General features: G+C 42.7%; 1 protein-coding gene across 22 annotated transcripts in view; it reads left to right on the top strand.

The window, feature by feature from the left end:
* The window catches only part of PCDH15 (protocadherin related 15), a 528,749-nt gene that overhangs the window by 209,114 nt on the left and 292,095 nt on the right, over nt 1–27,540 (top strand). For 21 of the 22 annotated variants that reach the window (XM_085554985.1, XM_085554984.1, XM_085554986.1 and 18 more), the window contains one exon: nt 5,581–5,642. The gene's annotated coding sequence lies outside the window, so the exon portion shown is untranslated. Of the gene's footprint in view, nt 1–2,358; nt 2,431–5,580; nt 5,643–27,540 lie in introns of those variants that run through there. The other variant, XM_085554971.1, reaches the window with a different exon arrangement.

Below are 27,540 nucleotides of genomic sequence, written 5' to 3'. Positions count from 1 at the left end.
TGCCCAAGGAGGCTGTGGATGCCCCATCCCTGCAGGGATTCAAGGCCAGGCTGGATGTGGCTCTGGGCAGCCTGGGCTGCTGGTTGGTGACCCAGCACACAGCAGGGGGATTGAAATGAGGTGATCATTGTGGTCCTTTTCAACCCAGGCTATTCTACAATTCTATGATACGAGTCTATGTGGACATACTGTTATGTCCACATGTTATGACATATTTTCTCAGTAAATTAAAAGCTTTATTTAGAGGCCTCCCAGCTTACCCTATGCTTCTGACTCTCAAGGACCAGTGACTAATTCAGCATGGGTGTTTTATTAAATGTGACTGCTTATAATGTCATACTGACTTTGTAAGACCTACTTCTTCTGAATTATTTACAATCACTGAAAACGTTGTCATCACAACCAAAGTTGGTTTCCACTGACCTAATAATCTCTTAATTTTTATGTGTTTAGACCTCAGAAAAAATATATGTATAATTCCTGGTGTTTTGCTGTTGGATAGTTCTGAGTATATAGAGCCCTACTGTCTGTACTAAAAGTTGTTCTAAAGCTGAGACAGAGCAAGCCGTTCCTCCTGCATCCCAGAAAGCCTTCAATGTGGTATTTCTGGAATACAGTGTATGGAAAGACAGGAGTGCTAGCCTTCATCTTTCTTGGCCATGCACATTGATTGGTGCTTTAGCAAGGCAGATTTGATGTTAAGTTAGATATCTCTTTCCTGTGCTCGGTTCATGGCTGTGTGTTCCAGAGGTAGCCCTGAACTTTTACCTGGTCTGAGCCTTACCTTACTTGCCCTTATCTTGAAATTGTTTCCAAGAATGGAAAAGAAGCAACTTAGTACATTTGCTAAATAGGTGATAGGTTCTCCTGGAACATTCCCACACTTGTATAAATCCAGGCTGTCCTCCTGTCCCTTCACTGGAACATGTTATTAAGTGTCTAGAAAAAGAGCCCATACGCGTATATATTAATAATCGGCAAGTCTGTATCCTAAATATCAAGGCATAGCCAACACCATCTCCTTCATTCTCCATGACCTGCAAGTCACCGGAGTGAAACAGCCCACTGCCTTTTATTAGCTCCAGTGCACTGAGCATGACAGCTAAATCAAATGCCAAGTTGGGGAGAGCAATAATTCAGCTCTTGACTGAGCACTGTACCAAATGTGTCATTCCAGTCCTCCAGAGAAACGTGACCTCGTCAGAGAATCTGTCTTGCTGCACTTTAAAATGAAAGGTGTTTCCATGGAGGCTGCTGGTTGTTCAGGGGTCTGAACCCTCACAACAACCCCTCTCTGTTTCCAGAGTCTTCAGCAATACGGCTTAGGAACCGGAGAGAAAATGGGAGGCCTTGTCAGTGCTTGCCCCACAGCCTCACACGTGTGTGTGTCTTCTTTGCTGATGAGGTCCCTTCACAGCAAAGAGAGAAAACTGGTTTCAAAAGCCACTGATGTGGGCTGCAATAGAATCTATCTTACTTGTAGGTTTGATGTATAAGCTGCATGAAACCCCCTGAAGTTGCTGCTCCCTTCTGCATACAAGTACTTCTGCTCTACTGACAAACTACTTTGCAAGTCAAAACTATCAGACCTGGAACTGTGTTGCCTTTGAGTTTTAAACTCAGATCAGCCTATAATGCTCAGGTTATGGCATGAGGCTTCCTAATGACAGCAGTTTCAAAGGTATATTCTTCTCCTCCCTCATATTAAAGATACATGTAACTAGCCTGCCGCCAGGTGTGCAGTGGAGCTGGTTGCTCAAAGGCAAGGCTGCAAATGGCTGGAGCTGAGGGCAGTGCTCAAAGCAGATTAACCTGCCTTGGATATGGATGTGCTTAATTCAACATCTCATCCAACACATTCCACTGTCTTTTTTTTTTTTCCTTTCAGATTTCTCAGGAGCTTTTGAAATGCTAAAAGACAAAATGTGCCAAACTAAAACAGAAGCAGAAACTATTTGAATACTGGTAAAGGCCTCATTGCCATTGAAGGTGACAAAGTACAATTTGGATGATATTTTCTATGATTCCAGTGGCCCTACAGGAAGGCTCTGCTGCGATCTATAGCACTGGTGTTAGGAAGAACCATGATGTTGTCAGAACTGTGGAACTGTTCTACAGCATGCAGCATTTAACTTTCTTGCACATTAGGGATGAAAAGAGGTACATTTGTGACTTGTCAGGTGTAGGGGAGCTGTTAAGTGATGGCTTAAACTGGTGATTGAGCACCTGGTGAAGGGGTGAGGCTGGCCCAGGGAGAACAAGCAGATTGCTTTCACCTGTGCTCCACCAGAAGGGGTGGGCCCACAGTGCAACCCCCCAAGGCTCATATAATGTACCTGGCTCATATAAGTGGCCTGGGAGCATCTTTTGAGTTTGGGTTGCTTGTGGAGTAGGAGTGCTGTACAGCCAGAGAGCCTCATCAACAGCTGGGTGAGTTCAGCTCTTCTTTCTGTGACTGCTTGCCTGTTAATACTTTCCTTGGTATTGCTTACTACCTGTTGGAAGCAGTCTTGCTGCTTCATCAGAAGTAAATCAATTAAGGAGAATATGATTTCATGCTTAAAAGCTGTCTTATGCATCATGCTCTCTTTGGAGTAAGTTGCTGGTTTGTAATGTGCTTCCTGGGGCCAGCAGCACCACTGCTGTTGTTGTAGCCTTTTTGCTGTGCTCATCTTTGTCCCTTCCTTGTTTGCTATTAGCTGCAGCAGGGCACAGGTAGGGCTAGGTGCTGTGGATGCTGGCCTTTGAAAGGGGTTAGTTCTTTTTTTTTGTCCTACTACTAATGGTAGGGGTTCCTACCCAATCGTGCGATAGTAGGTGCAGGTAGTTCTTGAATACATGTGGAGAAATTGATAGACTATAAAGAGCTGCCTCTGAGAATCAGCCGCTATCTGATGGAGGGCTTGTGGAATAAGATAAGCTGCCAGCCCAATTAAGGACCTCTGGTGAGATTTGTCTATCGCAGGCTGCCTGGTCAAGGAGAGAATGTTGGTGAGACTTTGTTTGAACCACGGAATGCATCAAGCTTTCAGGCTCTTTTATCTTATATCCTAATAGTGATAGGACAAGAATTGGTGGTTAGATACTAGGAGTAAATTCTTGACTCAGGGGATGGTGAATCCCAGGCACGGGCTGCCCAGAGAAGCTGTGGGTGCCTCATCTCTGTTGGGCACTCAAGGCCAGGTTGGATGGGGGTGTTGGGCAGGTGTTGTTCCTGGTCAGAAACCAGCCTGTGACAGGGGGCTGGAGCTAGATGATCCTTAAGGTCTCTTCCAGTGTAAGGCTTCTATGATGCAGGGATTATAATTTCAGTTGTAAATCTTAATGTTTGAAGACAGAAATTCATTTTGCTGTGATGAAACATGTAGGATATGAATGTTGATGGTGGAGGGGGTGTGCCAAGCCTTACCTGTTTCCTTTCAGTTACTTCATTTCTCAGTTTTTATGTATTTATTTTCAATGAGCACGGTGACTGTGCTTTACTTGGAGCTTCTCAGGGAATTTGCTACTGAGAGACAGAAAAGACACTTGGCATTGCTTCAGACTTTTTTGGATTAAATGTTTCCATTTGCTAATGACTTACCTCCTCATTAAGCTAGCAGTGGATTCACAGCAGCTTTTCTGATTTAGTGGTGGCCCGTGTAGCCAAATTGTTTTCTGCTGTAGTGCATCTTTATTGCTATTGTGTTTGGTTTGTTTTCTTTTACCTAAATTTCTGCATAACCAACTGTGCAAGGAATTTGAGGTAAAGGACCATGAAATAGAGCAAATCTCTCTGAATCCTGCATGCTGCTGTTCTCTGCAAGAATTTGAAGGGCAGCAGCTGAAAGGAGGCCTGGCGAGCTGAGAGAGGGCAGAGTAGATCTAAGAAGGCAGGATCTTGAGCTTCAGGCATCAAAGGAAACAACTCCAGAAGTACTGAGTGTGTTACCAACAGCAATGAAAACAGCCACAATGACCAAGCTGTGTAAAAGATGTCAAGTTCATTCTTGCTAGCAGGACCTCTTGCCCCTGGATTCTGCACCATGGGTGTAGTCTGAATGTCTGGGAAGGATGATGCAGAGAAAGCCAAGCCAGTGATGACCTGGTGTGGGTGGTTTGGTTTGTACCAAGCTGAAGTTTGTGTGTGAAACTTCATATTTACAACACAACCTTTGCTTGTTCAAGTGAAGAATCTGCTTTGTTACTGCTTGAATGCAGCACAGTGTTTGGATTAGTCCCAGAGGAGCAAGCTGTAAGCAGGTAGAGAAGCTGGATCCTTTGAAGAAACCTTGTTTGTGTGTGATTACATGATTGTTTTCCAGAGCAGGAGAGAGGAAGTTGTGTCTGCTGCCTGCATGGCCTTCTGTGATCTGCTTTTGGAGCTGCTCTAATTCTATGTACCTGGGCGGTTTGCTCAGCGTGAGGCAGCCTGTGTGCCTGGGGGAGGGAGTGAGTGGCTTGCACTCAAGCAAAAGATTTCTATAAGCAAGGGTGTTAATGAGGTCACGGAGCAGTGGATGTATTATTAATTGTGCCTCCTAGGCAGCCCTCTTCTTGATCATTTAGCACCTGTAGATGTGCTACTGCTGCTGTAGGGAAGGTGAAGCCCAGTATTTCTCTACGGTCCCCAGACAGGTATGTGGTCTTTCTTTTTAGAAGCAGTGCAGCTACTTGTATCGAGAACACAACCTCTGTGTCATTTAGCTTACTTCTGAAACACACTGGGTAATGAGACTCTGATTGGCATTCATTAGTTGGGACAGCACCAGCCTTCCTGCTTAAATCGGGGATTCAGCCTCTCATCCCTCTTGATTCTTTGTGGTTGGCAGGGGAGAATTTCGCAAGCCATTCAGACTTTGATTTAATCTTTTTGAAGAGTACTTATGGGCAACTGAGAAATCAGTGTAAAGCTGCTTAGTAAAATAGAAGCAGCTTTCTGAATGGAGGATCTCATGAAAAAATGCCATGTAACCTTTTCTTAGCTTTAAAGAACGCTAACTCTAATTCCAGAAGTTCCTGAACCAGCAGCACTCCCATCCTCAGAAATAAGAGTATGTTCCTTGACTGTATGTACCATTGGTACACACAGCTGGAGGCATCTATGATCATTGCTGTGGATCTAACAACATTTAAAGCCTGCCCAGGGCTGCTTCGACCCAAAGCTACTGCTACAAGGTCTTGACATCTGTTTCTTCTTTACCCCTTTCTGCAGCCTGTCCCTGCATAGACCTTCCCTTTCACTGTCTGCTCTGTTTCACAAAGCTCAGGATGCTTCTGTAAGAGTGTCTGAATGATCTCAGTTGGATCTTAGTAAATGTAGTAAGATTTGTGCTAAGAGAAAGCAGCCAATGTTACCGTTTTCAGCTTTGATGCACAGAAACAGGTTTGGAGGAAACAAATGCACCTTATCAAGTTCATACAATCTGGAGCATGGAGTTGCTCTGGTAGCAAGTCAACATCAAATGGCTTCTTAGAAAGCCCCCCCCCCGTGTGCCTTAGTCTTGCTTTTAGGATGGAGCAGTTGGGGATTAATGTTAGCGGAATTACTTTCTGTGAAATGGGCAAGAATAACGTTTTCCCAATTTTTCATCCCTGTAGGACATCACTCTGTGACAGTGCAGCGGACTTTGATGCAGTATGAAGAGGGCTCAGAAGTTCATGTAAGTTTGACATAAACACACGTTTTGTTGAGCTCTTGGTCCTTAATGCATTGGTTCTTACATGCTTTAACACATCTGTTCTGCATTTGAAAAATAAGCAGAATATTAATGCATGGTGAGGACAGCTTTGCCTGTGGTAATTACATAGCTGATTTCAGATGTTTAAGGCCATAGGAAGTTACTAAAGCGTAGCTGAAATGTTATAATGGTAGGTTCGTGCTGTATTGATTGCCATTCTCACTGTTTAAGATAAGGCCAAATATACTGCACCTACCCAGTTGTTTCAGTCAGATGTAGCCCATTTAGGTTGATTTTACATATTTCTATTGGTAATAGCTTCATTTTGTAAGCTATAGTGAAAAGAGTAATGAAGCTATTAGCAGTACACCTTAATCTATGTCCAATACGTGCACAAAAATCAAAATGGAATTATCTGACTCTACCTTCTGTTGTAGTTCCTGGATATTTTGACATGAACCTGAATGTTAATATCTTACTGTTGTAGACAGACTAAGCAAGTCAGCTTGACTTGATTTTATTTTGGCTTAGTGTGGCTTTTTGTAGGAGTGGGAATGCTTTGTTTGTGAGCACGATGGATGTAAAATGTCCTGCTGCATGTTTTAGTGAAGGTCCAAGAAAGACATTCAGCTTGAAAAAGAACATCAGTGGCTGGAGCAGTGCTGTAAAGTCTGTCAGTGCAAACTGCAGCAGAGCGTAGCATTGGGGGCTGGCAAAGTTCTGTTGGATTAATCCATAAATCCATATAATTACCTGGAAGGCTTTCAATAGGAGGGAATAATTAGAGGAGATTCCAATTGCTAAAATTATATTTAATGTTCCTGGCTATTTCTGGTTCTTTATTTTCTTTTATTCACTGCCCTCTAGAGGTCTTGCAAATGAAATTAGTAAAAGAGGAAACAAGGTTGTGGCAGTGACTGTCTCTGGCTGATGCTGCTATGCAATGGCTTGTATGACCCTTTAAGGTAATTGCTTTGGTACTCCTAGAGCTAAATGATGTTTCCCACCTTTGCTAGGAAGGAGAAATACATATATTTACAATGGGAGAAATTGCGGTTTTAACACAGTTGACTGCTAATACCAGCTTTTACAGGTGTAAAAGCAGCTATGTGGCATTTCAGGTGCCTGTAAGATGGCTTAAAGTTACCAGTGCATCACGTTTGTCCACTTAGTTTGTTTTAACTTCATTAAAAGCATAATGTTGGGGAGTGATTATGCATGAGCTCTCCTACCTGCTTTCAGGAATTAGTTGTGTTCTGGTAGCTCTCATACTGCCATCAAGGATCTTCTGGGTAAGGCAGGTGGGCAGCAGTGTGATGTGACCAAGTAAGCCTCACTTGCTGAAGCAACTTATCTGAAAGTAAAGTGCTATCTCTAAAATACACGAGGGTTTCAGTGCAAGCTTTGCTGTGTGCATCAGTGCTCGGTAGCAGCCTAACAAATGAATATAAATGTGTATTTAACCCTTTCACCTTTTGTTCACTGAAAGCTGTCGTGCACATTGCTTAGCATGAGTGCCTGCAGTCCTATTTCTTAGCATGGTAAGGAAATGCTAGTGCTTCTTGGCTTGGTTTTATTGAGTAAAGCTGCTTTCTGTGTGGGGGTGGCGGTGGCAGCCTTAGAAGCACTCAGCTGGCCAGAACCGCCACTCTCCTGTGAAAGCATCCTTGATTCATCAGTATCTCTGTCTTAAAGATTAATCGTGTATCTCTGATGCTGTTATTATATAGCCACTGTAGATTTATATTTGATAGTTATCTCCATGATTTGTCTCTCCGTAACATCCATAAATTTATTTTCCCCGTTACAAGATTCAGTTATGGGTAGTTTTATAGACTCCTGCATTTAACTCAAGTTCAAATGTAAATCTCAGCACCAGGCAATTCTTACCCCATGTCGATTTATTCCTTAATTTTAATCCCAATTGGAGAGAATCTAATCAGTTTCTTTGTTGAAGTTAGTGCTTGTGAGTTGTAGAACCTTTGGAAGGTGGGAAAACTACTTAGTATCTTTCTATATAGCTGGGCTATACTTCAGCAGCTGCTGTTGGGTGATGCCCACTGCTGTCCTGACCAGTGTCCTGGTTGCTCTGTCTAAGCCCATGCAGTGACAGCACCAGGTGAGGTCAGCTCCCAAATTCTAGTGCAGTTCTGATACCTCCCAGTGGCTGCATTTATGTGCCCAGGCTTCTTGTCATTTTCTTTAAGTAAATCCATTATGGAACCATTGCTGTAGTTGCAATAAATTGATGCCTTGGCAGTTTTGATGTGTTATGCTCGCACAGACACTGAGTATGCAAGTGCAAGAGGGAGATACAGTATTTATCTTTGTGTACGGGTTTATTGATGTATGCTAATCTAGAACTTAAAGCTTCATTATCTCATATCCACATATTCTTACACTGACATAAAATACATTAGGAAAGTACAGTTCTTGTATATCTCTGACCTCTTGGACCTGATACTTCCTTAGGGAGGACTGCACTCCAGGTGGCCGAGCGAGTCAGGCACTACTGGGAGCTATTGCATGTTATCCAGGACGTGGGTAAGCGAGGGCTGTTGGCTGTGTTGCAGTCAGAGCTAACAGAGTGGCAGCTATAACCAGCCATGCTAGAAGTTAAACTGAGAGCCTTCCAGGGCTGTGGGTATAAAGCAGCTGCAGGTATCAGTATGTGGGCTGGGGCTCTCCTTTATTCTTAGCAGTTGTAGAGGCAGAAGTAAATAATAATAATGATAAAATACAGGGTTCCAAACACCAGAGCTGAAATAGGATGGGATTATAACTGAATAACCCTTTTCTCTTTATTACCATTTTAAAAGTCTGCTTTTCTATCAGTTCTCTTTTGTATTTGAAAATTATGTGGAGTTGTTTACCTTGATGGGAACTGAGGCCTGCTTTACCTTGATGGGAACCCTGGCCTACTTGAATGACTTGAACATTTGGAGCCATTTCTCAGAGCAGAGCATCGGCTGAATTGATTTGTCTGGAATTAGAAAGGGATTTGTTTTGTTTTTTTTCTTTTAACTAAATGGGAGCAGAATTCTGGTGAGGTTGGTGTTCTTGCAAGTTGGCTTTTCTGCTCATTGATTTCCCTCTCGGGTGTGTAGGTCCAATGTATTCTTAATGCTGCAGTCACTGATTTCTCTCCCCATTTGCTCTTCCTGCATTCAATATCTGGGTTAGAGTTGCTGTTAAAATTGCCACTTTGTGCTTGCAACAACCAATGACTTCTATGGTCGTTAACAACTTGGTGGAGATCGCTAAACTGGAATTAAGTACTTTCTGTATTTAGGTGAACCTGAGCCAGCCCCTGCTCCAGGGGTGGCAGCCCAGAGGTGCCCTCCACCTGCTCCCAAGGACCCCAACAGCAACTCTGTTTGCTTTTGGGAAGGGCTTTTGTTTTGTTTTTAGCAGATTGCCTTGGATTCTGAATAAAGCATACTTAGTTAATAGCTCTAGGATGGAAATAGAGATTTACACCCCTTAGCCAGGTAATTTTTCTTCTGCAGTTTTTCCAGCAAGTGCTGCAGGTGTTCAGGCACTGCGAACCTGACAGAGATAGCAGGCTGCACTGAGCTGTGGATGTGCAGTGTTTTAGAAAGCCTATTATCTGATCTCTTCGGTGTACGTGTTCCCATCTTTAATGTACTAAGTAACAGCGGATGGATTTATTTTTCTGCTCTGGTAGTTGTGGGCTGGAAACATGTGCAACTCCTCAAAGATATTTCTCACTCTTAAGGACTGCTGGGTGAAGAAGCTGGCTCAGAAAGGCTGTAAACATCAGCTGCTGCTTTTGTTCCATGTCTTACAAGTGTTAGGTTCATATGCACCAAGACAGTGACCTGCAGTAAACAGCAGCAACTCTAGATTGTCCACAGGTGGCAACATAGATTCAGGAGTATCAAGTTCATAATTACTACATTGTTCGTTTTGCTAGCACTTAAAGGAAATTGGTCACGGTGTTCTTTAATAGCTCCATGTTAGCAAATGTGTTAAGGAGTATTCATAAATACTCAGGAATAATCAGGGTTCCATAACATTTTGCCATGTCATTGTCTACTTCAGCAACATGAAAAACGTGTGGTGCTGAGAAACCATTACTTAAAAGTGTTCAGTATTAAATAAAAATAGAGAGGTGTCAGTGTCCCTTTTGTTGTGCTTGGCTATACCAGTAGTTCAAGTCTTGGTTCTTTAAGGGACCATTGATGACTTCATGAATTAACTTCTCCACCTTACAGTATGTTTGAGTTTCCTTCAGAGCCTGGAAAGATGAGTGCAGAAGGGTCTGAAGCTGCTGGGAAGCTGTGGGGTATGGAATTCTAGACAGGCCAAAGGCTTTTGCTGCTTTGACCAGGGTTACCTCCGGGGATGAATAGCGCTTATATATTAAAATATGAACAGGAAAGACAGTCAGTACAGGTCGGTGACCCAAGTAAGAGTCATGTGAGGTGCTGAAAAGCATAGACTGAAGTAGTTTGCATTTCTTTATATCATTTGCCACCTTTTGTTTTACTGATCTGGTATTGTGCCTTAGCGTACCCTGTTATTGTGCTTTGGTGCACCTTATTAAAACCATCCCACTGTGGATTTCTCCAGTGAAGTCAAAAAGAGTTGAAACGTTCTCAAGTGACTCTGAGAGGTCCTAAGCATTCTGATTTTGCAAGCACAAGTGTCTGAAAGAAGCTCGAGTTCTGTCGGTTCAGTTTCTGTACTGAACTTCACCAAATCAAAGCCTTGAAATGTTCTTGTTTAAAGGAAAAAGATGAAAAAGCTATTGCTGGGAGCCAGGATGCCTGCAAGAGAGATGAAAGTATGAGCAGGTTATTTTGTATATTGGTTCTATGCTTTCTTCGGGATTTTAGTGTCAAATATTTTTAGCCCGTTTAATTACTGGTGTAATCAAAGTCATGGGATAATGATAGCTTCCTTAGATGTTGAGTAAGGAGCAGTCTTTGTCAGATCTGTTAATGTAATGAGACACTGATGTTGCAAATCACCTGCTAAGTGTTTAAGAAAACTTGCATGGTGTGTCTGGTTATTATTGACTGTACAGCAAAACCTTGCAGACTCCTGGAGCTGGTTGTGGGCCCAGCTCACTGTGTCCTTCCATTGCGGTAGTGTTGCTGGAGCATTGTGTTGCTCCATGCCAATGAAACAAGAAAATAAACTTAACTTTCAACCCAAAGGGATCCCAGCTATATTAGCAGAGTAAGGGATTTTAAGTTGGTTGGAACAGCTAAATAAGTTCAAGAGGCTTTGTGTGTGCACGTAAGTGCCTAGGCCAAAGAAATGCAAAGAGTTGTTCTTGAAGTGGAATCTCTCTCTTTGGTGGGTTAGACAATAATTCCATCTCATAGAGTTGCTTCATGAATTGCTCGGCACTTGATTTGCGGCTCAATAAGTGCCAGCAGAGCGGGTTATTTTGGGAAGCTATCCCTGTTTAATACCAAAGAATTACTAACCATAATTCAGAGCAATACAAATAGCTATTTATTATGTCTTGACATCTTACTGTGACCCAGATGTTTCAGGCTTTTAAAGGTATCTAGATGGAGACCGCTCTACTTCTGTTGCCATATTTTCCAAGCTAACTGTATATCAATCTATCCAGCAACTCCGAGATGAAATGGGACCAAGAAGCTTCAAACAAGTTTCTGAGTTTTGATTTAGGAACACTTCCAATGTAATACATCAAGTCCTACTAATGGCATTTACTTTGTGTAGATTAAGGTGGGGTGGGGGGGGGGGGGGAGAAAGAGGGACACCTTCTTGAGCTACCTGCAACCAACTTTATAGTTTCAGTAAACAAAGAAAGCTGTTTCTTGATGTCAGCACTTAGTGTGCTTAGTAATCCTTCAGTGAGCGTTACAAGGAACGCTTTGCTGTAGCCAAGTGTTAACTTCTCTAATTTATTACTGTTAGCGAGTGTTTTATTTCCATTTTTCGTGTTGAACAACTGAGAATGTGTTGGGATTGAGATGAAGTTATAAAGCTGTGCTGTTCTGCCTCTCATGTTCCCCTTTCCTTCGGGCTGAATCTGCCCTACCACTGGTGTAGGGTGATGCCTTGCTGGGGTTGTGCATGGCAGCTGCAGGGAGTGGGGTGGCTGTGGTTGGAGCCCTCCTCTGATCCTGGGTGTGCTGTCCTCCCAGAAGTAGGGGTATATTTCAGGCCTCCTGCAGTGTGGATAACCATGATGTGTTTAACATGCTTATCTTCTGGACCAGTAGTGATCATTAACAGTATTTATACAGAGCTTTTTGCTTACATCTCTCATTATTTTAAGGGGATAAAAGAGAAATGAAAATGCTTTCTGATGGTAGGTTAGGTTTTATCCAAGCTCTTTTCTTGCTATAGCTTAAGGTGCTTAATGTTTTATAACTTAGCCTTGGTGCCTGGTGTTCATGTATATTACCCATCAGTATGAGTTCAGTCATGGGGCACCATGTAGCAAGTGATCTGCTTGTGTCAGAAGTCATCATCTCAGACAAAGACTAGGTTTAGCTCTCCTAGTTGCAGGTCAGAAAAAGCCAATGTGGGTCTTTTTTTGATTATGAGCTCAATTTTACAAAATATGCAGACTCTTTTGTTCTTCCCTTGACCTTGGTTGCGATGTTTTGAGACACTTGACTAGATCTGATCACTTAATTTCACAACATAGGCAGTGCATCAGAAGGGCTCATTGCTTAATATTTATTGGAAACACAAAACAACATGCCTGGGCGCTACTTGATTTTACTTGTGTTTAACGCTTCCATCAGTGTTATTCAGTAGCCAGAATAGCCATCCGTCATACTGAGGCAACGTTGGAAAATTCAGTGCAGTTGAATAAAGCTTCAAGACTGGCATTTCCACTTAAATGTTTCTCAAAACAGAAAGAAGCATCTGAACTGAGTCCTTTGATGTACGTCTTACCCAGGATCTGCCCACTTCTGTATTCAGTCCAACTCGCACGCTTCTGCCTAACAGTGACCTTCTTCCTTTTGGTTAAGGAGATTGCTGCTGATAACAGCTTTTAATTTTACCCCACAAGCTTCCGGTTATTGACTTAAGTAACAAACATGAAAAATGCTTGCTATGAAGCTTTTCTTCCTACCTAATTTCTGTTTCTCTTTGAAGTTGTAATCAAAGCTAGCAGCTCTGCAGTTGATTTCAGCAATAGGACCAACGAGGATCCTTCGTGGAAGTAAAATCTAAGCTTTGGCATTAACAGATGCATACTCTTTCCATTGGTTGTGGTTTTCATCTGATGCAGGTCATTCAGTCTAGCCAGCCAACACTGTCAGCTAATTGAATTTTCTTTATGATGTAGAGGAAATTCAAGTAGATCATGTATGGGTGAGATCCATAATGAATTGTAATTAACATACAAAGAAGGGAGAAAAAGGGAATGATTGGGCTGAAGACTTCTGAAAATAGGTTGAAAATTGCTCAATCAGTCTAGAAGCTTTTCCCTGTGCACCAAACAAAAGGACATCAGGAAAATCTTTCTTCTGCTTAATGGCTGGTAGTTTTGGCCTTTTGGAATGGCTGAAGTCCATTCAAGGCCATTCTCTGTGAGGACACAACTGTGGCTTTAGTGAGTCTGAGCAGGAGGTGATGGGAGGTTACTGTGAGTAGTAATCTCTGTGTGCTTTCTGTTGTTGCTGTCTTCCCTGGGCTTGACTTGTAAACATGAGGCAGAGGCAGCGCGACATGGCAGCATTCTCCTGTGTCCTACACTTTGATTTTAATAAAGCAAGTGATGTACATAAATTAGGGTCCAAACAAGTTGCAAATCTTTGCTGAGCATCCTCAGCCTATGGCTTAAATTTATCTTCTGTCGCATAGGGCTATGAGCATGTTGTTAGCAGCAGAATTTATAAGGTAGTTGTAATTGAAATGTGGGGATTTATTCAGCACAAGATTGGGATTAAAGCAAGAAAGACTCAATAAAGTAACTCAAAGCTTGATGACTGTGCTGTGTGATAGGTGGGAAAGTGGTTACAGTGATTAGAAATCCATTTGGGGAAAGTACCCAAATCTGAACATTGTGCAATAGTTCAGGATGAAAAATATAGCAAAGAAGTGATGAAGGGCTCCTTTTGATTGAACTGGGGCACAGCTCGCTGTGGTAGTGCACCACCTCACTAGGGATGCTGCTGGCTGCCTTTGGTTCAGTGACTCCCTGTTATGCCTGATATCCAGTGACTTTCCATTGATATGTAATTGTCAGAAGTATAAATAGAAAGTAACAGTGGGAATGTGGTTAAATTAGAATCAGATTATCTGATTCTAGAGCAAACTTCTGCTGTTCTGTTGGGAGACTTAATTGTCAAAAATGTGCGAGAGGGTGGTGGAAAAACAAGGAATCCACTTAAAAGCACAGCTTGAGCTCTATGTGCAGCGCTCTTCACTCCAGCAGCGATACAATAAACAGCACCTTAGGTCTGGGTGCTGTGAGGTAAGGCAACAAATGATGGAGCATCATTCTGGCAGTGTGTAAAGTAAAAAAAGCCTCTGTAACAGCACTGCAAATGAAGGAAGGAATTGGCTCGCGAGGCAAAAGTTTAGTACTGAAGAATCTTTGAGCATGAAGCTGGAGATTGTGGTAGAAGATGGGGATTAATGTGCTGTGTGGTAGGTGATTTGTATTGCTTGACTGTTTAAGGACACGTCTTTACTGACTTATGAAATGTTCTGAGCTTCTTCTAATGTGCTTGTATCACACTTCTGATCTTTGGGCCTTTCAGTTGTTTCCAAGACTAAGAAATAACCTTTGCTAGCTGTAGGGGAGCTTGATGAGTGTACAGTGAGTGCATTAATAGGGACAATCCAGTATTCATAGCTACTGCAGTGGGATTACTTAGCAGTAGACCTACCGAATTTGAGTAAAGAGCTGGACTGACGTTGGGGGATGTGATGAATCCAGGCACTGGAATAACCTTCCTTAACCTGATCTGTGCTTCATTATAGAGCTCACTGCTTGCAGATAGATGGAGGGTTAGTATGATCTTATAAGCTTTCATAGGAAAGTACAGGGGTAAAAAAGATATCTTTTCCATTTCCTTTTGATGGTCTTTATGTTTACAGTATAACTCAGTCCTGTTTTCGGAGTAAACCTAAACTATGTAAGCCTAGAAGAACTTTCTGAATAGAAATGAATACCTTGGAATGCGTAACAGAGGTGGATGCAAATGCTAAATGCTCTTACAGGAGAAGCTGTATTCTAAGCTTGAGCCCATAGAGTTGTGAGTGTTTAAATGAGCCCTTCTGGCTCACCTGGCCAGGGCTCTCCTCATCTCTCACAGTACTGTGATGCCCTGCAAGTGCTATCTCAGGAGATGAAAATAATAGCTGTCCTCATGGCAGGGATGTTCAGTAGTTTTAATAGACTAAGGCATTGTTTCAGTCAACAGAAGTGGTGGGAAAATGAAGGATTTGGGATGGAGATCTGTTCATATGCTGTTTCACTAGCATGCAGAACATCTATTCTGTGGAAGCATGAGCAGAATAGCTTAGAGAAAAGTCTGTATTGGTAGCTACAAAACTGCATCTCATCTCTTGTTCCTGGTCTTTTCCTGTGATGCTGCGAAGGCAATTATTTGCCTTTGCACATTATTATTATTGATTTCTAAGGAATTATTTAATCTTGATTAGACTTGGCCCTAATGGACAACTCTGATCATCTTAAGTTAGATACGAGATGATACCTAATAAGGGCCTTGAGTTCTCAGTCAATATCTGATGTTATTTTAGCTGTTGTTCTTCGTTGCCTTCGTATTGTGTTTTGACTTGAATAGAAGTTATAAAATGAAAAAATTCTTTGAGGTTCTTCCTGTATGTTTAAAGTTTTGTAACATTTTATGAAAGCAATTCTATATGGAGATTTTAACTTACTGCTTTCACTTGTTTATACTGCTGAGAGCTTGCTATCCTTGTAAAGGATTTCAGATAAGGATGAGAAATGAGATGATGGTTGTTACTTTGCTCCTAACTGGGGTATTGCCAGTAGGGCAGATGGCAGTTATGATACTGATGGAAGGAGCTGAGAGGGTGTTTGGTAGGTATGGGAAACATACTTGATGAGTTTGTCTAGATTGGTGCCTGTAAGGGAGGTGGCAAATTGGGATCGGAAATGACAAATCTGTGTAGAATTCAATTTTAAATTTCTTTTGTTTATTTTATATTTTGTTTTTATATGTAAGATACTGATATGTGGCTTATCTGTATGAAGCCTTTTGTTTTTGTTTTTTACTGAAATTGGAGACCATTTGACTCAGAGTAATCAACTTAATCTCCTTCTTAAATGCTTCTAATTGTTGGTTTTCATGCTGTAAGTCCTGAAGAACCTTGAAATGCACCTTACTGTTTTCACGTAGTGATGAACACAAAGAGGATTCTTGTTCTGACCTAGTTGTGGGGTTACAGAAGTGCAGACTGCATCAGCTTCGTTGCTCTCGTTGATGCCATATGGACCCACCTGATGGGTTTGAAGATGATATTGGGTGATTGTGTCAGGGTGAATCAGAACGTTAATGGTGCAAATGGTGACATATTTGGAAATGAAAAAACTTCACTTTCCTCTGTGAAATTGTACTCAACAGCATCTGCGATACATTATAGACTGGCACGAGGTAATACCAGAAGCCTAAAGACACATTCATGCCTCTCTTATGCTTCATGTAACGAAAAGGCATGAATTCCCATGGAAGCTTGTTACAAAAAAATGAAGAGATGATGATGAGATGATTAAATAGTTAAATCTTGATAGCTGTCAATAGAGAATGGAGAAAGTACTAATCTTTGGCCAGAAGCAGAGTGTGGATAGGTGCTGCAGAAGTACAGAAGTTGATTAGAAAGCCAAGATTGTGTGCAGGTGAAGAGAACAGAGTTTTAAACCTCGCAGATGAAACACCAAAGCGTGCCAAGAAAGCACTGGAAGAGCAATCTGAAGATAATGTGAGAGCCACTAAGTTCTTCTGTAAGTTTGCCTGATGGGAGATGCTACCCACGTAACTCGTGTGACCCATAGCTGTGATGTGAGAAGGGCAAAAGTTTGGTGGAGAATAAAATCCTTTGCGTTCCAGTTTGTCTCCCAGATATCAGATGGGCTGGGAGAGGTTGAGCTTATATTCAGAGTGATGCCCAGTTTGATGCTCTAATTCTGATCATGTTCGTCATGACTGTTCATCATCAAACTGCTGATTCAGGGCTGCCTTAGTTCCAGTAGCATCGTGGAGTCCCCATCCTTGTGGGATGATCACCAGGTTGGACCACGGGACCTTCAGCTGGTTGTCATGGACAGGTAAAAAGGGGGAAGCGTATTGTCACAGAAGCATAAGAGAAATGATCCAAGAAAGTAAGACTGGGGTAGGAAATGTCAATTAATAACTTGCATCTGTAGCACTTCGGAGGTGTCTGAGCAAGTAGTCACTGATTTATTTATTTATTTATTTTTGTGGGTCATTATTTCCTTGCAATTGTACTGCAGTTCTTTAGGGCTGCCGTTGAGTCTGCAGACAAAGGGATGTGGCTGGATTTCAGAAATTATTTGACATGATCCCTAAGAAAGTCTCTCCACACAAGCTGAGCCGTTATGAAATAAAAAGGGAGGTCTTCAGATGTATAGACGATAGATAAGTAGTTTGGCAGCTGTTGAGTTTTCTCCCATAAGCAAGTGATACAGTTGGTAGAAATGCTCTGTTCATCTCAGTTTATTAAAAAGCGGTCATCTTTTTTTTTTGACCAGCATGTGCTGTATGGATTTGCAAGTGTACTTGTATTCTTTTGGACTTCAGCTTTTTGTCCCAGCACATGGTATCTGGATTTGGTAGTTATTCTGGGTAGAGAAAGAGGAGGAAGCTGGTGGCGGTGAAGCATGTGGTGGGAATGAAGGCATCCCAGAAGGGCTGGGATTGTCCTTGTGGCTGCTGAAGAACCACAGTGCTGCTTTGGAAGAGGAAATAAGATTATATGTGAAGCAGCTTTCTGGTGAGGGGATTTGCACATCTGCCTGCCAGAAGCTCAGCTCTGTTCTGCGCTTCTTTTCTTCCCCTGTTTATTTATTGATTTATCTCCATCTCCAACTGGTTCTCTGGAGATGTCCCCTTCACTGGCTCTGCATTGAGCTGTTGCAGCGTGCCTGGTTTCGGGGCTGCTCTGCTGGGCCCGTTCAGACACAGAGCTTGAGTTGTGCTGCATGGCGGTGCTTCCTGTAGGAGTGCCAGGCCTTGGTTTGCCATGGGGTGAGACAAATAGGTTATAGCAGCAACGTGTGCAGCACCGATCTTTCTAGCACTGAGATAAGCAAGAAGTTGATAAAACATAGATGGGAAGGGGCTGTGGAAGTGTTATTTCTTAAGTCACGGAGGTGTTTATTTTCCAGTGAACTTTGTGTCGTAAGGAGATGTGTGAGCCGGGCTCGTTTTGGGAGCATGCCTTGAATTGTTCCAAGTTTTCTGCAGTTTGACTAATTTATAAAGCAACTCTGGCTACAAAAATAGTCTGACTAGCAACAAGCACAAACAGATGTGGGTGCTACTTCCAGCATTCACAGGGGAGTAATGTTATTATTCAAAACACTGTTCTTTCTGAAAGCACCATGATAGAAGTGACTCTTTAGTGTAAAGTGGTGGGTTTATTGTATTGTGGATACATCTATAGGTGGTAATAAATAACGACAAGTCCTAAGCTTTTAAAATGTGTTATTGAGAAATGTGGATGTGCGTACAGGGCTGCATCGGGAGGGGAGTTGAGGGATGAGCAGGGATTGTGTCCTTTTGTCTGTGTGTGTGCCCTACTGCCTTCATGATTTTGGATATGGAATTGAGGAGCACTGAGATGACTTGGATACAGTGTGGTTGTGTTTCTTGTTCTTATATAAATCCTCTTTTGGGTTTGGGACTGGACGGTTCCTGTAGAGAGTGTTTCATGGGAGATGGTGGCAATCCTCCACTCAAGTGAGTGGTGACAGTGAATTCAAAAGGCACTGACAACTTGGGGCAGTGAGGTTCACCCAGCCCTATTTCAGACTCTGGTTTTAATTAGTGTTTTACCAAGAGACAGCCAGGTGAAAATTGTTGATGATTATAATTTACAGCGCAAATTATAAACAGCGGGGATTAATATATTTAGAAAACTTGTTTTTCTGCCAGGAATATTTCAGTGTAAAAATAACACCTCTCTGCTGAGACCCAAGGATTTCTTGTGGGGAAAGTTCCTTATTTTTCTTGTTCACCTTTATGTAAGTAGGCAAGTGGAAAAGTAGGGTTCCTGCAGCTTATCACAAAGTAGGGGGGAAAAGGTAACCAAAAATGAGTGTAGCACAAAGCTGTTGCAATTTCTCTCAATCTTAAAATACACGCGTTCCTACATAGTTGAGAATTCTTTGTGAATTTTGCTGTGAATCACTCTTTCTGTAAATTATTCATGCTGCATAATGTGAGTAGAATGAAGCTGAAAGCACAATCTGTGCTGTACTTGAAGCGCGTGTAACTGCTTTATCTGGCCAACACAATGTGAACTTGCGATACTTAATGCCCTTACACATGTACAGTTTACCCTATAGCTGGTAGTTGTCAGGTTATGGAGCTCAGCAAGCAGTCACGCATAACTGAGGGTTTGGTTTTTTGTTGTTCAGTCATCGGATGTTTTAGCCCATCCCTTATTAAATACTTCACACAAAAGCTTTTTTTTCCCACCCAAACTGAATAAAAATTGGATTCTTTGCCTGTCGACTAAAACGGTTCTGAGGAAGTGGGTGTTCATTTTCAGAAGCAGAAGCCAAGGCTTTTCATTTCTCAGCATTGGCAGCATTGCCCTGCTGGCCCCTGCTCCTGCTGTGAGTAAGTAAATCCCTGCCTGAGTGCTCCTCAGGCTGCCCCTTCGTTTCTCCTTCATCAGCTGTCAGCAACCCTCCCTGTGCCCCTGGACCTGCCAGCATTGCACTCCAGGCAGGGCAGGGAGGGAGGTGGCAGTGTCAATTGAGTCCAGTGGAGCTTGGGGAGGGGGAGTAATTTAAGCACTTGTCATATATAGATCTGCAAGCCAGTACTGAAACCTACAGTGGCAAAAAAGCAGGTGTCCGCCTCAATCACAGAATCACTGTGGTTGGTAACAGAATTGCCTCAAGAGCCCCAGCCAGAGGTAGAGGAGCTCAAATTGAGTTTTCTAAGTGCAAACATCAGTAATCAAACTTTTTTCTTTCTTCTGATGTTCACCTAAGGTTCATCCCAACTGCACCTTGCAGAGCCGAGCAATGACTGTGCCTGTCCCATGTAGCTCTGCAGGCACTGCTAGGATTTTGATATATATTTTTCTAAACATATGTTGATTTCTTGAAAAATATCCTGTAGGCCTATGGGAAAGCCTGGGAAAGAGAAGGCTCTGCTTTGGTTTGCTTTGTTTTCCACCAACAGGTACTAAGAGCTAATAATAGCTGATAAAGTATCTCGGCCTTCCTCTTTCATTAAAAGAAGATTGAGGCCAGGCTCAGATCAGGCATCAGGGAACATTAGCAAATGAGTTGGTGCAGAACCCCTGCGAAAGCTTCTTCTGGCTCTGGTGTTCTGCAGCAACTTCAGGGCTGTGTTTTGCGAGGAGATGCCCTAACAGGCAGATAAAGCTGCTTTGTACAGAGAACCCTTCAGTAATCTGCACCGTGCACATGATTTCCTTGCAGTGTGGTTTTGAAGCAGAGCAGAAGCTGCTTAAGTCTTTTATTCTGAGCGTAACAGCAGCAGAAGAAAGCTGCACTGCTGGTGTCCGTAATCCCCATGTCTGTGTGTGCTGCCATTGCTGCTGTGTGTGAGAAGTGAGAGAACGTGCATCCTGAGCTTCAGCAAGTACTATCTGTTCTGGGGATCCTTTTTAACTGACTTCTGAAAGTACGGAGTACTGAACACTGTTGAGGTTTTTAGAAAGACGTGGCTGTGTTGAGTACAAACTGTCCCCAGAAATGCCACCCGGTACAGCTTCAGTGCTGTCATTAATTTTAAGCAGCCCTAAGGCTGCATCAGGTGAGTGCTGTGCCAGCTCCAGAGTCAGTGCCTGTGTGGGGAGGGATGCTCTGAACGCAGGGCTTGGAAGCAATGGGGGCTCCTGCTGCAGCGCTGGCGCATGGCCATGGGGATGAAGAATGAGGCAGTGCTGAGGGCTTCTGCAGCTACAAGTGTTTGTGCTCTTCTGTGCTCTTTGTGAGGTCTGCACAACTGCAGCTTTACAAGAAAGAGGCTGTAACTGTAAATCAGAAAACCATGCTTTTAATGGTTTGTGGCAAAAACTCCCTTGGAGTCTGTTATTTGTTTGAACATTTGCAACAGGTTTTCTTGCCCTACATTTGCACGTGTGTTTTTCTCTGTGATATATCCCTTCTTAAAGCTTTTTTGAATAACTCTGTTGAACCCATCCTTGACAATGCTTAGTATGTCAGTATTACACAGGATATAACACTAATGGAGCCCTGAAATGAAGACTTACTCTGGGAAATATTCATCTACTGGCATTGGTATCCGCCAGGCCCAGAAGTGTGATCTTTCAGTGGCTGCAGGGAATTAACATCCCAAGTTATAATGCTGTTTATGCATGCCTTTGGCAGCCCCTATGGTCCTTTTGTAGTCTCTCCAGAGGGTTATCAGGGTACCTTTATGTTAGAGACTTACTTCCTTAGCATGACTGCCTCTGCCTTTCCTGTTATGTTTCTTCCTCATAGAATGTGAGTTCCAGCCTCCTTGCTATGTGTTATGTTTGGTCCCGGAACAGAGATTTCCTTACATTTTTGGTGCTGCTATCATCGTCTCCCACAAAGCAACCACCCCTGAGCTGGTCCAGCTTGTGCCTATAACCTTACACAAAGGCTCATCCCAAGATGACATGGTGACTTACTCTTCCCTCTTATTAATAATGGCACTGGCAAATAAGGGGTGGTCTGTTTCTGCAAGCTTCAACCTGGTCCTGGGTGTGAAGTCAATGTGAGAGTCTGGGTCAGGTCTGAGGGTGTACAGCTGTGCACACCTGCTGTGAGTTACTCATTCTATCCATGACAATCCCTTTGTCTTCTGTTTTTTGTCATTTTATTGTATGACGTTTCTGTCTGGTTTTATCACTGTTATTTTATGTTCTGAAAAAAACCTTTGAAGCCTCTCAAGAAAAACTTGTTATTATCTAAGAGGGAAGAAGTCAGCTTTCATTCCTTGCTATGACTGGTTTTGATCTGTGAAACTGAGTGGTCCATAAAGCAGTGTAGTGAAAGACAATTTGAGCTCCAGGTAATGAGCAGCAAAGCTATGGCCAAGTTATCTTGCAATAGATAATCTAAGTCGTGTGGTCAGAACAGGCCGACTTGTTGGCTGGGCCAATAGGGCAACATATCATCAGTGAGGCTGAGCGCTCTTGCAAGGGAATGAAAGTGCTGTGTTGTTTTGTTTTGTTTTGTGTCTATGCTGAATAATGGTTAGCTACCTGTAGGGAAAGCAGATATCATCCATGTGCTAGGGCGTGTAAGATGGAAGTGTCCTCATGGATGCCACTGCTGTATGATGGCTCCCATAGGGAGGAATAGAGTACAGCTGCCCTTTGTCTTGTCCTATTTTACAGTGGGAATGTGGCTCTTCAGTGATGGCTGTAATCAAGTGTATAAGCTTGATGTAACATGATGTTATATAGTTCTGCTGTTGTTAAAATTACCAACTGGTCTTCTGTGCAGTGTACTAATTGAGCTACAGATGGAAGATATTCATTGAAGTTTCCTATCCTTAAAGTTCACTTACGCATAGTCTTAGCTTAAAAACAAATCTGAGTGTAGAGACTGTTACTTTTTTTGCTGAATTACCAAAGTAGTTCATCTCTCCACTGTGACTACGGGTCCTTAGGCAAAAACAAATGTACTTTAACATGTTGCTCTTCTGCAAAGGAAGACTTGTGTATCACTGTTATGAGAGGTCTTTATGTTGTCTTTATAGCAAGGAGAAAAACTTCCCTTTAGTAAAGGTCTGTGGGTATTTAGGAATAAGGGCCACTATTGTGAATAGTTCTATATTTGTACTTTAGTGGCTATGACTGCTTATTTGTATTGATTTATACTCAGCAGGGTCTTCACTTTGATAGTATTATGATTTTAAATTGCTAATGCTCTCTTATACAGAATATACGTGCTGGACATCTGGCTTGTTTAAATCTTAAGTGCTAATCTCTCTTGAAGATAATAATCAAATACAGATTACAGAAGTGTTGAAAATAGGGAAAACTCAGTGGGGTGCTGATGCTTGTAGTGGTCAGTGCCGTGTACTTCTGTGAGTCAAAAAGGTAGACGTGACATTTAAGCTAGAAGGGTGAGAAGTAAGAAATGGAGTTGAAGATAGAGACTCTGCATTGAAATTAAGTTTGGGTCTGTGTGACCAACCAGGGAGCATTTATTCCTATGTAACGCTGCTGTGATGCAAACAAAATCCGTGGGTTCTTTTCATCCGTGAACTGCTGTCTTGTTCTATGAAGGCTGGTAACAATGTGATATTGAAGATAGGTTAGAAAAATCAGCAAGAATGCAAACTAGTTCAGGTGTTTCACATTTGGAATTTATTAAGTATGATTTGTCATTATTCTTAATCTGCTCTCAGACACAACAGAATAGATGAGCAGAACAACAGAGGATTTTGCAAGATCATCTGTATTCCGGTTGTAACTGGGCTGGCATTGCTATTCAGTGGTTCATGTTGACCTGTTGATGTCATAGACATTACAGACACAGCTAAGCCTAGCAAGGATGTTATTTAGATCAATTCTTGTTTTGTAAACAGCATTTTGAGTGCATTACAGCTATTGTATTTGAGTTACCGTTGGGTAAATTGGTCCTGGGTTTGTTTGTTTTTTTGCTGCCCCTCTTTCTGGCATAACTCAGCCTGGTCAAGTGAGTAATACCAGGGACCGTAAGGCTTCCCAGCACCCATCTTCTTGGGCACATTCATGTCCCTAGGACATCCGAATTGCCTTTTCTGCAGCCTGCTTTCAGCCTGGAGTCGAGTTGCGCTCAGTTGTTCCTTAATTTCTCCATTATTTGGAGAGTAAGGAGGTGGGGCAGGAGGTGTCCTCAGTCCTCAGTGGTTCCTTTCTTGTGCTTTCAAGGTCAGATCTCAGGCAGAGAAGAGCTGGAACAGCACCGGGTATGAAAGGATGCAGCCCATCTTTTTCATTGCTGGGTTTTCCTGTCTTTGTCTTGCATTTATTTATTTATATTTTGTTCTTTGTTTATTTCTTTTTAATGTGTTTCGTTTTGTTTCCAGGTAAATCTGTGAAGTAGTTTCTTACATACGTTGTCACTAGAGACGCAGCATGAGCATGGGATGTGGATGCAGGGGACTTGTACTAGTGGCTGAGTGCTGTCACAGGTTCCTCCCTTGTGTTGTCTCATTGGAGAAGACCGAGCAAGGAGGCTTCTTTAAAGTTAGTCTGTTAGAACAACCTTTGTGGTGGTTGCAGTTATTGGGGGTTTTGGTCAGAAACTCAAGCGTAACAATAACCCACCTTCCTCTTTCTCCTTCACTAGTCTCATTGTGGAGGCGGAAAACTAAGTAAAATGGCTCCTAAGTATATAGAAGTGGTTGTTCCTAACCTATTCATTCTGATTTAACACCCATGGTGCTTACTGCCGTGCTTGTCTCAGGGGCTGGTCCATCCAGCTCTGCATTGCTTAAGCATGAAAATTAGGAGTGGGATGGAGAGCGGCACATGGAGATGAAAAGGGGTTGAAGGGGTTATCTGGGGAAGATTTTAAACTAGAATGGCAATTACCTCTGTCTTTTCTGTGTAATACATTTAACAAAAATCTCAATGCCATCTGAAATCTTTTATCTCATTTCCTATAAGACCTGAAAGAACATAAAAATGAATTTGGGGAATACTTGAAGGTGTTCTTAATCCACTCTTTGTTCTTTTCAATACAATTTGAAGATGTTTCCATTAACTTTCACAGTACTACTTCTTCTAAGAGCTACTTGACCCTTGCTCAAAGTCTATCACATAATAATGCATTAATATTGAAATGAGTCCAAGAGGTGAAGTTGAAGGCAATAGTTGGTTACTGTCTTCTGCCCCTCAACTGGAAAGAGAAGTGAAAAGGGTTTTATAGACACTTGCTTGTTTTTTCTCTGCTGCATGAAATGTATCCAAACAATTGAAGAGTTTTCAACAGCCATTTAATGCCAGCTCTGCAGAGAATTTTAAGAAGCATATACTGCCTACGCTAGGGAAGAACAAAAAGAACCTGGAAACGGAATGCTCAGTGACTTGCCGTGGGCAATGTGGATGAGTCAGGAAGCCAGCATCCTTTCCGCTCATCCTAGCTGGAGTCAGTCCACTTCAGCCATGTGCACAATAAGCTCATTGGTGCTGGAAAGGTGGTTGTTTGCTTTCTGCTCACTTATTGTGCGTCCTTGTGTACAGCAAGTCAAAAAATGGCAGTTCTGCCAAAGTGCTGTTCTAGCGACAAGGTCTCCTTTTTAGTGTTTTCATGTTAGTTTGTTTTAACCCATTAGCAATATTTGTAAAATATATTCAGAGTACTGGAACTCTAGCTGGAAATGAGATATTTCCAGATGCCCATCTTTAACATTGATGTTTACTTGCTCAGAGAAGCTGTGGGTGCCCCATTCCTGAATGTGCTTAAGGCCAGGTCAGGTTGGATGGGGCTCTGGGCAGCCTGACCTGGTAAGAGCAACCAGCCCATGGCAGGGTGGGGTGGAACCAGATGATGTTTAAGTCCCCCCCCAAGCCATTATACAATGCTGTGAATTATTCGGGAGGGTGGGGGGGAAGCAATGATCCAAAGGTGGAAGCAAAAGAACAAACCTGCAGCCATACCACAATTTATGCTTTTGGAAAAGTGGCTATAAGAAAAAGGCTTGGAGTGCGGTGAATCATTGTTTCCTTTCTGTTCTATGTGCTTTATGACCTATTTGCAGGTCAGATGCATTTGAGGGCACCTGTTTGTGGCATCTTTGTGTTGGAAACTCATAGGTTAATGCTTCTGCCCCTTGAGAGGCAAGAACAACCTGGGCCAAACGTTGGAGATGATGGTTAGGTGGAGAAGCTATGAACAGGGTGCAAAGAGACAAGCTCAAGTTTGTGTTAAGCAAAGGGACAGATAACCCTGCCACGTGGTGCCCACAGGCTTTAGGGAGAGCCCTTAATAGGGATACTTCACTAAATTTAGGGAAAAACCCTTAATTTTCTGGTGAAGAACAAGGAGTGGTTTAGATCTTCTGTCTCAGCGTTTCAAGACTCACACTAGGAGCTCTATTACTGCTATTTATTGACAGCTGCTGTGTAGTGACACCAGGGGAACAGAGTGTGGGGTTGAGGTTGTAGGTCCTGTACAGACAGCAAAGGAAACTGTCATCCTGGAGCTCATGGACGAAACGTACAAGGTGTCGTGGTTGGAGTCTGGGAGCTAATGGCATGTAGATTGGCGCTCTTAGGTCATCTCATGTTTTTGGTGTAGATTGTAACAATGAATGGGCAAATCTTGTTATGTTTTTCTCTAAAGAGATAATAAAGGGAAGTACAATTCTTTCTGCAATAGCAGGGCTTTAGGACCCAGGGGAACCAGAGGATTTACGTCCCTAATCTGCAGGATTAGCCTTGCTTGAGAAGGTGCTAGCATGTGGTTGTCTTGCAACCCTCTGTTACCTTCCATGTATAAGGTGTATGCTGAAGTGAGGCGGTTCTGGCTGGAAGGGGAATTCGTATGAGGATCCAAGCAGAAGTGTCAATGTCTGAACTGAGGCTGCCATTATTTCCCGGGGATAAATTAATTCAGGTTAGAAAGCGGAAGTGTAGTTTTAGTTTTAGTCTTCAGTATGTACCAATCAGGGCTGTGTTTGTGTGGTGAGCCGTGAAAATTAGAATATAATGGCAAAATATTGTGTAACGGTATAGGAAAAGTAAATTTACTGGGTGCTTTACTGTATAATACAGTACTGTGTAGTACAATGTAGTGTTTTCTGATGCTTAGGGCAATAGAGAGATCTCTTCAAGGGAGTCTTTCACCTCTCAGAGTACTTAGCTGGGTGAGTGGTATATAAATACCTGCAGCTGGTATTCCCCTTCTAAGGAGAGCTCCGGTTTTCTATGTGAGCCATGTCGTCAGAAGGCGTTTCAGTCCTGGGACTTTCTCGGTGTTTTACTTTAAAGAGCCTGATCATTAGGCTATTGAGCCTGATGTTATCTCTTAATCTGTCTTTGCAGCCCGGTAAAGCCTGCTTTGCTGTCGGGGATTCAGTAGCAGAGGTTAGGGATGTTAGCAACAATTGCGAATATCCCGGTGGTGCTCAAAGCATTTTCATGCAAATCAAGGTGCTGTGTGTTCTTTTTGCCTTCTGACCCTGAAGGTTGTATTTGGTATGTTTCCTAAGAGGGGAGTGTGAGGCATCACCATCCCCGATGTGGCTGGGCATTGTAGTTGTCTGTCTGCAGAGGTCGTGGGAGGCGATTGGAAGAAAGCGGGTTCCTCTGGGCCTTAGTCCGTGGGATTCACTTGGCTTAAGGTAGGGAGTGCTGACTTTCTCAGCCTTGGACTGAGTTCTCAGCCTGCAGACGGGTCCCTACCAGGCTGTAAGCGTGCCCACGTTGCCCTCTGCCAAGCTCCACGTGTTGCAGTAGGCTCTGCTCCCTGCTAGCTCTGCAAAAGGCTGCAGGGCTCCTGCACCTCAAGGCCTCCTTTGCCCATCAAACATAATTTCCTTGGTACGACACAGAGGGATTGTGCACGGAATGTTACCTTTGCAGGAAGAAGTACAGGTTATGCAGTCATTAGCCGTGCTGTATTTTAGATGAGAAGTTAGTGCGCTGGTTCCATCTACTTAAACCTGCTGGATCTTTAAATAGGTGTCCTTGGCCAGCTTTTCTC

Source organism: Coturnix japonica, chromosome 8 (assembly GCF_054131305.1).
Source record: "Coturnix japonica strain WE chromosome 8, WE-NBRP24, whole genome shotgun sequence".
NCBI lineage: Eukaryota > Metazoa > Chordata > Aves > Galliformes > Phasianidae > Coturnix > Coturnix japonica.
Note: the sequence above shows the minus strand (reverse complement) of the source record. Positions and strands in the feature narration are given on the sequence as shown.